Here is an 11,372-nt window from a genome sequence, read left to right on the forward strand (position 1 = left end):
TGTGGGAGGGTTGTAGGGACAGGGTGTGGGTATGTGCGGTTTGTGGGGTGTGAGGAAAGATAGGGGGTTGGGGGGCCTTCCCACATCCCCCTGCATACTGCCCCATACCCCTTCATGGCCCAAAGCCCCCATCACCAGTGGCAGCAGCAGCAGGTGGTGGGCCTTCAGGATGCTCATGGTTGATGCAGGCATAGCCACCCAAAGGTGCGTGGCTCTAGCCAGTTGCAGGAGCTGCATATGGCAGGAATGAGTGGATCCAGATCAGCCTGCCTGCGTGTGATGCTCCCAGTCTCAAGTGCCACCAGGCGGAAGTCCCATGTGATGAAGCCAGCTGCCTTTCCTGCTTTATGCCACCACATGCAGCTCCACCAGGAAACAGGGAGTGGGTCTCCTTGCCACTTCTGGTGGGGGGTGTACAACATAGTGGGGAGCATGTACAGGGGTCCCCGTACCCTCCACCCTTCTTCACACCCCACACACCCATATTCTGATCACCCAAGCTCTGTGCTTCCACCTCCGTGCTGAGCATGGGCTTTGGGCTCCGATCTTCCACCAGGCCCAGCCCCACGCTTGGTGCTCCCATCCAGCTGCAGCTTCCCCCGACTGCTGCTGCTTCCTTACTGGCTGCCTGGAGTGAGGGTTGCAGCAAGAACAGGAGGAGGAGCAGATGGAGGCTGGGGAAGCTGAGCAGCTCCCCTGGCAGCTGAAGCAGTGGCAGTAGCAGCTCTGCCTGGAAGCTGTGCATGCTGGCTAGGGCCAGGGCTGGGGCCCTCTTGTGCATGATGGGGGACTTAGATGCATGGGCTGGGCAGGGTGCAGTTGATTGTTGAGCACCCGTGGGCCAGATGAAATTGCCTGGCAAGCTGGATCTGGCCCATGAGCCATATTTTGCCCTCCCCTGGGTTAGTATGCCAATAACAGAGACTGATATCCGTTTTGAGATTCAGTGAATGCTCAATAGTTAAGGTTGAATATTTGTCTCTTTTCCTTGTAATATGCTCTGTTTCATTTGAACATTGCTTGCAGGTGGGGAAGTTTGTTCACATAAGAACACCAGGTTTCTGGGTGGGGGTCCGAGCCAAATTTGAAAAATTGATGTTAAGCTCCTAAATTGTTACCGATGTCTAGTGCCTGACAGAAGGGTCACATATTGCACATCCCCACATGCAAGGTCCTATGTTGCTCTTATTGGAATCTATAAGACCCATGATATTGGAAATACTACAAGTATATGACCATAGATATATTAACAAAGTTATCTTGAGAAAAGTGACCTGGAAGCAAAAGCCTGAGATATTTGTTTTAGTAACACTGTCCTAGAAAGAAGCTACCTACTGCTGGACTGCAGTCAGAGTAACATTTCCTGGGGTTAGGACAAATTAGTTCAAAGGGGTTGTATCACAGCTTCAACTTTTTGGGGGGTAAGGTTTTCTTCCAATATCCCATTCATGGCCTAAGACAGGTAGAGATTATTATTGAATGAATACAAATGCCATGTAATATTTCAAGGCAACAGCATGTATCCTCGAAGTGAACAGTTAGTTGAGCCGATTAAAGCGAGAGCATTTATCTCCCATGCCTCTTTTGTATTTTGAAGGCATGCAGTGGCCAACAATTTTCAAAATTACAGAGAAGAACAACACCAGTTCCACTTACAACAGCCCTACAGGATAATAAAGTGTTAGAATTTGTGGAAGGATTTTTTTATTTTGTCTCCTTACGTTCGTCTTCTCATTCAAGTGACTGCTATAATATAAATGCACAAGAAATGTATCTGTGGCTACAAGAAAGGCAGCTTCAGGGTGTTAGCCATCCACAGACTGCCTGGGGCTAAAAGGAAGCTGGGATTAGATGCGGATTGTTCCATAATTGCCCATTATAAAATTCTTTACTCTTTACTTTATTTTGAAAAGCATCTGGTCACTGCTGGAGACAGAATATTGAACTGAGGATGCTATTTTTCTTATCTAATATGGCAGGACAGGTACAAAATTTACACTTATTGCACAGTAAGCTCACAGAAAGTGCTCTCTAGCCGTAACCAAACAGACGGTCGGGGCACACAGAGTGCTGTAAAAATACTGGATCCTGCTCTAAGATGACCTTGGATGGATGTGGTATCAGACTTCAGTGCTGTAGGTCAGAGCATTATAACAAACATCTGCACTAGATCCCACTGCAACTCATGATAGGTTGCATTCTGCCGGCAACCCATGGGGCTTTGCAGCACCTTGCTGACTCCCTCCTCTCAGGGCGATACCCTAGCTTTGGCCAGAGCTAGTGTGTTTTGCCTGAGTGCCAGGCTAGCCTTCCCAGTGAGCCGTCACTGACAAGCATCAGCAAAGTCCCTATTTACGACCCCCCACCTCTTGTTCCCTCCAGCCTGCTATGACCCACTGTCTGGTATTATTGCTCAGGGTGTGGATTCCATCTACTCCGTCTGGGCATTTGTAAAGATTGCAGCTTTCAGCTAAGTGCTGTGCAGATTGCCGGACTTTGGATTCACGCAAGGGCCGTCCAAGATGTTCATCTTGTGAAGTGTTATTTTTAACCATCTGTATCCAGATCTCAGTCTGTTTAGCTTGACCCATGCTTCTCTGTATAGGTCTTGCCCAATGGGACTTGTTTAGTGTTAGTGTAAAATGCTGTAGGAATACTTCAGAGCAGATTACTCTGAACAATCATTTCATTTCCATGTGCCCCACCTTATCTAAATTTAGGGCAACACACAAGGCCACAGTACCTGTCCTGTTGGGCTCTTCATGGGACCAGAAACCTGGGAGTAGGTGAGCAGTTAGCATCTGTCTTCTTACGGAAGTTGGTCTAATGCCAGGAGTGCATGGGATACGTCTGTGTGTGTGCGCAAGTTGTGTAGCCTGTTGTGAGTCTCTGCACACTGTTAAGTACAGTGTTGAGCTTTTTAGTGCAACTTCTACACTATATATGGGAACATTACATTGCTGGTGTATATACCATTACCAGTGGCTTCACAGATTTGGGGGCAGGGCCACACACGTTGGAGGAGAGGGTGCAGGAATATAGGTATCTGGGTCACGCACACACACACACACAGAACCCAGGCATCTAGGACACACACAAGCACAATTGGCAGGTGTAGGGTGAGCTGAGTGGGTATGCATGGGACAGCAGGGTGATGGCCCATGGCTATGAGGGCACATGCCATGATGAGCCAGTGCTGCATCAGGTCCAAGTGGGTGGCTTTGAAATCCCTGCAAGCCAATCGGGTAGCTCAGCCATTTGGCAACACTTAGGAGTATTCAGCAGCCTGGGGAGTCCTGGGGCTCTGGGAGAAGTGTGGCAGCCCTGCCTGCTGGGCTGACTGCGCAGGCAGGCTCCCAGCCCTTTCTCCCCAGCAAGGGCTAGCGCATGTTCTGTCTCTTATCCTTGAACATTTAGAATAAAGCTCAAAAGAGTGCTTCTGCCACTGGCTTCTTGAATGCCTGTACTTAGCCTCAATTTCTATGTTCAGTTTCTATTCATTATCTTTATTTTTGCCCTTTCTGAATGGTACAGCAAGCTGCATTGGTAAGAAGTGGAAGGAGAATGTATGTCTAAATGTTTTATTCAGCTGCTGGTGTCTGCAGCCCGGTGGGCAACCATTTTAGCCCCTGCAGTAAATTGGAGGCATCGAAAAGGTCTGCTGTAGTGTGTGGCTAATATTTACACAACCAGCTGATTTCAGTACATCCTCGCTTGTGTTTTTTAACGTATGCAGTAAGCTGGCTACTGCAGTATTAGTGTGAGGGGATCTGTTTCATTTACAAGGTGGATATGTTACTTCTTTATGGCTCGGCAACTACTATACTTTGAAATTTAGCTTCTCTGTGTAGTCAAAATAAGTCTGTGGCTGTCAGTGTTCTGTGATTTATGCTAACTTTACAAAATACTTAATATTCTTCTCCAAAGCCCAGCAAAATTAAAAGGTCACATTTTCAAATGACTTGTAAAACTGTACTTACAAATTATGTACAAGTAAATGGAGTAGTTAAGCAAGCAAGTGCCTATTTGCTGTGTGCATAGAATAATTTAGTCTGTTTGAAAATCTGGCATTAAGGCTGTATACAGATGTTAAAAAAAACAAAACTGCACTTCAACAGAAGAAGCAGCACATTACTTCAACCTAGCTCTACAGCATCTGTATAGATTAGGTGCTTCAGCGGGGCTTTTTGGCACTTTTAGCTAAAGCTGGTTCAATCAGACATTAGATAAAAGGGCCAAAAAAGCCCCACTAAAGCACCTGATCTTTACAGAAGTCGAGTGAGCCAGGTCCAAATAAGGCACTGCCTCTTCTGGGCGTGTGCTGGACTTGGCATGGGAGCAGAATGAGTCTGAAGTAAAGCACCGTTTATTTTTTTTTTTTTTTAACATCTACAAGCAGCCTTGTGACAGTTCACCCTCCCCGGCACCATCTTTCTGGTTATTTTTGCCTTACATGGGGATCCTTGGGCGTGCTCTGTGATACTTCAGTCCTGCCCTAATCTCGCCTGCCACAACTTGATGGAATACTATTTTTTTTTGAGCGGAAGACTGCCTATTATTTTGGGTATGTTGGGGTCTCTCCTGTTATGGTTTGACCCCTGTTTTCTCTGGCTAGGCCTCCCTGTCCGAATCAATTGAAAAGGGTTTGACTCCAAGGCCCTGGCTTTTCCTGCTCCCTTCTAGAGCCTGGTACTCCCTGGTCCAGCGGCATGGGTGCTAGACCCAGAACCAGCAGGCTGTGGTTTCAAAACCCAGGAGTGGTCCAAACCTGCCTCTTATACTCCAACCAAAACAAAAAAAAACACAAACCAAGAGATAATTGCACCTGGCTTTTTAAAAATAGTCCTTCAAATGCCAGGGTCCCCCAAAAGCTGTGCCCTCATTGGCGCCAGCGTCTGTGCCCCCAAAAGCTGCCCCCTCGCTGGCGCCAGGATACCCACTCTGTAGAGGGGCCCAAAAATGAGGCCTCCTCCATCCCCTAATAGCCTCTCCCAAACCCCCGATGTTCAATAATCCAAAAAGAAATATGGACAGTCCCATCCGAGTCTCATAACTGCCCTCAATAAAATGATGATAAAAAAAACAAGTGATTATGTCCTCTTACATTTATGCCATGTTCTTATTTCGTATCCCATCTGTTGGCTCACAGGGCATTTGTTGTCTCGCTGGGTTTGCATGGTTCCCTCTTCCAGCCTTTGGACCGCTCGCCCAGCTTCTCCCTGGAGTTTGAAATGCACGCTCTCCCCTTCAGCTGCCTGCCTCCCTACTGCCCTTCTGCCCTGGATTCTTATAGTCCATCCTCTTCCGGTCAGCTCACTAGATGGCCTGGCCCAGCTATTAACCCTTCCACACCAGTTCTCCGGGCCCAGAAGGGTCGAGCTTTAAAGGGGTGGGCCTGCTTTCTAGTAACAGGGCTGGACTTCTCAATTTTAAATTGTCAATACACCTTGGGTAAAACATTCAGAAACTTTAGGCTACTGAGTGTCTGAGGTGCTTTGGATCATCTTACCCTTACCGTAAGAATAGAGAAAAGTGAAAAGTTTATTTTAATTTCAAGTAAAGGAGTATGGGTATCTGCTTCACATTTCATTATGCATCATTTATACCACAGTCATGCTCAGGGGCTCCTATGAAGACTTGCATTGTTCTGGGTATTGTGTAGAATAAAATACCTGTCAAAAAGCTTAGGCCTAAGGGTTAGTAAACTATTTGGCTCCCTGCCCTGCTACTCACCCCCTGGAGGAACTCGACAGGGATCCTAAGTGACTAACCCTGTTTATTGGGTTCATTGTTCTGGAGTAAGGCAACCAGTTATTAAACGAGCTGAAGTCTACATTTTTTACCTCAGTTCAGATCCTGATCGTTCTCTTACAGTCAAAACAGACATAGACAGATGATATGCCCTAGCCCAAGAGACAGAGGCATCAATGGTAGAACTGGAACTAGACTCAGATGTCCTATGTGCCTGTCCAAGTGCTTTTCCATTAGCCCATGCTGTTTCTGAAAAAAATGCCCCCTCTCTTCAGAATGTAGCTACAATGGCTGGGGAAAAAAACCCCAAAAACCTGTGTGTCAGCTCAGCTCTGTAAAAAAAAAAAAAAAAGAGGACAAAATCAGCATATTCTACTCAGCAATGGCCAGTGCCATTCAAGTAGTGGCTAATATTCCTTTAAGGTTTGTAAAAAAAAGAAAAAGGGGTGCACTCAGGAGCCACTGGTAATTAACACTAGCTATTGTTCTTGGTTGCAGTTTGAGGTTGTTGGTCTTCGTACATTAAACCTGCAGCCTTGCACAACTCTCCGTGGTTAATGGCCAGTATTATGAGACACGTGGTGCACAGTTCAGCAAGTGACCTTTCACTTGCCATATAGAAAGAAGTTCAGCACTACCGCCAGGCCCATGTTTCCCAGCATGGGTGACTGGGATGAAGTCTACAAAAGGAGACTTGGGCAACAAGTCCCTATGTGTGAGGCGATCGCTTATGTACACTAGTATTGGTTCTGAATAAAATGAACCTAAAATTACATCTCACAGAACAGGCATGTGCTGAATCAACTGTAATCTAAGGCAGGGGAGGCCAACCTGAGGTTTGTGCCATAGGTGGCATGGGCAGCTTCTGTGTGTGTGGCATATGTGCCCTGGGTGCTCAGCAAAGAGACACTAGAACAGGGGCAGGAAGTAGAGCACTCGGTGGAGCACAGTAGAGTCAGGGCATTTCTGGGAGGGGATTTGTCAGGAAAGGAGGTGTCATATGTTACTGCCAAGAGTCGGGTTAACTAGGGTGACTATATGCCCTGTATTAGCCGGGACAGTCCCAGATTTCAGAGGTTGGTCCCAACCAGCTGTTGGGAATTATAATGGGCATCCTAGAAATGTAGGGTTGTGGGACACAGTCTGGCTGGGGGTTGAAGCAACACAAAGAGCTTTGCACGTGGGCAGGCAGGCACCGCTGCCAGCCTGGCATGCAGCCCCACCCCCGCCCTCTTGTAATGCAGGGGCGGGATTTTCTGGATTGTGTCTTGAATTTCTGGGATTTCCATATGGTCAGCCTAGGTGCCTGGATTAACCCTTCCTTGGCTGTGCAGCTGTAACTGAATTCAGTGTTTCAAATCCTCACTTGCCTTATAAATCTGCAGTGGTTGTACTGCCAAGGAGAGGTTAACCTGGCTTTTGACAGCAACACCTCCTCCTGCACCAGCATATGGTCTGTGTGGCCATGACCAAAGGTTCAATCCTCCCTGCCTCCCTGCTAGCACTCCAGGAGCAAAATCTATTACATACGCCTCTGAGCACATGGGGATCAGAGTGTAATTTGTCAGAGGGTGGGGGTGAGCAGGGGCCTAACCTGCAGCAGGAAAAAATGTTGTCCACTACTGATTTAAGTAGTTGCCTACATGGGGTGTAAAGGCAGCTTGCACTGAGCTGTAAAAAAAAAAAAAAAAAAAAAAAAAAAAAAAGTGGCTCAGTAAATTGCATAGTAGATAATACCCTGCAGCCATGCTGACACAGCCAACAGGCTTCTAGTATACGGCTGTGTGTAGACAAAACGAGGCGCATGCATGCACAACACTGTAAATCAGGCTAAATGCTCTGAGGAGTTTTAGTTTGCTGCCCCCACAGCTGTGGAGCAAAGCTCAGGGACTCTCCAGGAAGCCCTGCAGATAGCCTGGCAGGAGCCTGGGAAGGCATGCTCCACCCAAGTCTCTACATGGCAGAGACTTTTTTATATTAAGCAGCACTTAGCATTAGGGGAGAGATCCTATGATTCTCAGCTTCCTGGTGCTTGGTCCTGTGCACTGTAGCATATTTCCCAGGGCCCTTTGTGGAATCCGTAAGACAAAACCAGTTAAAATGCTGGAAGCTCGGACCAAATTCACATGTCTCCATAATTCCTCTCCCAGCATCCCATGGTCCAATTTTTGCCTAACCAGCATAAGTTTCAAATTGTTAACAATCACTAGGGAGGGAGTAGCACTGCATATCACATTAGCATCAATATCTCAAGCCTGCCACTGTATCGACAAATAGCTTTTGCATTGGTTGGCCTTCTCCAAAATCTGAAATGTTAGAGATGCCTGATTAAGAAATCCTTGTGTTTTGGGATTAAGGAGAAGGACTGTTTTGTTTTTTTTGTCTCTTCCTATGTTAAAAATTTATTTCAGTAGGCTTGTGGGTTTTCTTATGTTTAGACCATCTTTTCATGCATAGTTTATGTAGCATTCATAGATTATTTCAAGAACTATTTCAGCTGCAGGGACTGTGCTTTCAGTATACAGGATATGACTATTCATATTTTGATTATGTTTCCCCCTTTTGAACTAGGTAACCCTGGCAGTTGTTTAGTATTATGTACACTGCTTAGGGACTGTGATCTCACGGAAACTGAAACTTGCAGAAAAATTATCATAGTTGAATAAAACTTCTTGTCATATTTACAAATGTATAGATAATGTGAAAAGTCAAGTAAAAATACAAAGATTAGGAAAAAATTGAAGTATTTTACTGTCTCTGCTCAGCTTTTGAATAGATGCAAATAGCTTTAACAGTTTGAAATTGTTGGTTCAAACTCTTAAAATGTGCATGGTTTTCAACCTTAAAGCTGTTTATTGCTACATGGATTTTGTTTTTGGTTTGTTACTCTTCAGGAATCTCGGTGGCTGGAATACTGTGGCAGCAGCTCTCACTTCGGGGTTGGAGGGTACAAAACTCGGCTCCCAGAAGCCATTGTTTTGATAGCCTGTGGGAAGGAACTGTGGTTTGTGGTCCTTGTGGCAAGAAAAAAGCAGGGTTTCTCTAGGGTGCGTAGGACTGAAGCTGCAGCCACTTAAATATATTCTGACAAGAAAGGGGGAAAGGAAGGGAGCGCTTTCCTGGAGCATGTTTTCCAGCAAAGCTATTTTTGTCTGTTCATTGTCTGCACAGGCAAACTCTGCATCTCCCAGTCCTTTCCCATGGTGTCCTATGTTACTGCAAGGCTCTGCCAACTGGGCATGGAGAGATGTTTTTATGCCAGCTCGGGATCAGAGCAGGGCCTTCAGCCTGTGAAAACTCTCCACTCCTGATCTGCCCCATCTCACTTTAGTGGAGGCTTCTAGGAGCTCAAACTTTTTATTTTTGTCCTTTTCTCCCAAATTGGTTGTTACCTGTTTTACTGTTTTTCTGGTTTCATAGTATCAAATTTAATTGCCCAACAAGGTCACCCTCAAAGGTGTGAGACTGTTGAGACAGGAAGTCATGTTCTGCCTCACTTTCCATGCCTTGGAATGCAAATGCTGTTAGATTAGTGATTAGCTGGCTGTTGTGATTTCTTGCTCTTAGTCTTGCACAATATGTGTGCTATTGTGCAAGTCATAGCAGTGGGTTGGAAGGACAGGGCTTTCAGACATACAAAAAGATGGTGGCCATTTGGTTTGAGGGGGCCATGCTAGCAATTGCATTAGCATCTCTGCAAACAGTCCTTACACTGGAGGATGTATGGAGACAGTGCTTTGCTAAAAGAAGCACTGATGCTGTTCTTTAGAATGGTCCCATCTGACATTCTGCATGGCTATAAGGTAACAGCTACATACTATCCTTAAATGTAACAAGTCATTTCTGTACCTTAAATTCCATTTTATGTTCCCATAATATATGCATGACATCCACAGTAAAATGAATGGAAGTTCTGTAATTCTTGTTCGGAACACTAGGGGTTAACCATCTCCTATACCTCTTGCCATCTTGGTGCTTCTTTATTTTCATGTTTCCTAAGTGGAGCTTACTTACTGCTGTAAAACCCTTTGAAAATCCCTTTGCAGAAAGTTATTCTTGGAAAAATGCTTAGAAAATACCTTGTACAGTACTAACATTGTTCCTAGTTGGCCTGCATTCAAGCATTTCTATGGGGCAGATGTGTTTTGAATCTGGCACACTAAAAGGAAAGGCCACCATTGTGAACACCTAGAGCACATACTCATGAGCAGGAATGTGTGTCCCTGGGGACAACTAGCAGTGGCACATATTTGTTATGTTCAAATACATACATTTGTCCACACAGGCCATGTCCAGATGAGTGTGGCCATGCAGTATATGGCGCTGCAGACACGTCTGCGGTGCCACACTCCGCGCATTCAGGTGTTCTCTGTACTGCAAGGTAGCAGCACGGGGGGTGGGATGTGGACACAGTGGGCATATTTGTGCTACAGTTAGTTGTCCCTGGGAAATGCCCTTGCACAGGTGAGTTCTCAGCTTCCCACCAACCCCACCGAGTGGAGCGGTGGAACCAGCAAGAGTGGAGCCGCTGCAGAAAGGTAAGTGGGTGGGGTGCGTCAGAGCAAAATTTTGAGTATATGCTACCAACACAGAAGAGCTGGACTGACATGCGCATTTAACTCTGTGAGCAGAAAGTCCCAAGGCTCACCCAGCTCTTGCCCCCTGGGTGACCTGCGGACCTGTCAATCATTGTTGACCTATTTTCCCCACAGAGCATGCTCAGACTGTGTCAGCTTCTGACTGAGAGCATGCCCAGTCAGAACCTGACATGAGGTAATTTGGCTAGAAATTTCTCTGCAGAGAGCGTTCTGATTAGCCACCAAATTTATATAAAGTTCAGTGAGCGCCCCCCTCGGGGGGGAAGAGATCATGTTGGCTGGAGACAGAGGTTGCCTTGGCAGGGACTGGCTCTCAGTCAGGCTTTAGGGCCTATTGATCTCCTCCCTTGCCCGGCATTTTGTATTGCGTATTGCCAACGTATTGCGGTTTTGTATTCCGGTTCTCGACTTACCTTTGCTCTGATTTTTGGCTACGATTTTGGATCATCCTTTTGGACTCTGTTTGTAACTCGGTTTCGGATCATCGACCTCGGTTTTATTCATCGATTACAACTCGGCTCACATCCACTGACCTGACGTCTCCGTTGCATCACCTCCTGGCTTTCGACCTCGGCTTTCTCCCTCAACCACTCAATTGTCCATCACCTTGGACTGGTGTCACAGCGTTTCGTTACAGTTTTGTTCGTTTGTGTTTCCCATTTGATGCGCTGTTGACCGGCCCTAGGACTTATCCGACAGGGTTGTCTTGTCGGTGAACCTCGTGGGCCAGCAGACCCCTTTGTTGTTTGTTGTTGTAATCATCACTGTAACTGAAGAATATCTCACCTGCGCTCTACTAAGCGTAAGTTCAATAAAAACTCCCCTTGTTTATACCCGCTGCGAGTCTCCTCCTCTGAACTCCACGCCAATAATCCCACCTGTCCGTATCTGATTGCCACCCCGGCCCACCGTGACCTTGGGGCCCGATTCATTCTGTTCGGTTTACTCCGACAGGGTGGGGTGGGGTGGGGTGGGGAGGAGGAGGCAAGGAGGAGCTGGGCCAGCTGTAGGGAATCAGGAAAG

Source organism: Crocodylus porosus, unplaced genomic scaffold (assembly GCF_001723895.1).
Source record: "Crocodylus porosus isolate Cpor-Errol unplaced genomic scaffold, CroPor_comp1, whole genome shotgun sequence".
In the NCBI taxonomy this organism is placed as follows: domain Eukaryota; kingdom Metazoa; phylum Chordata; order Crocodylia; family Crocodylidae; genus Crocodylus; species Crocodylus porosus.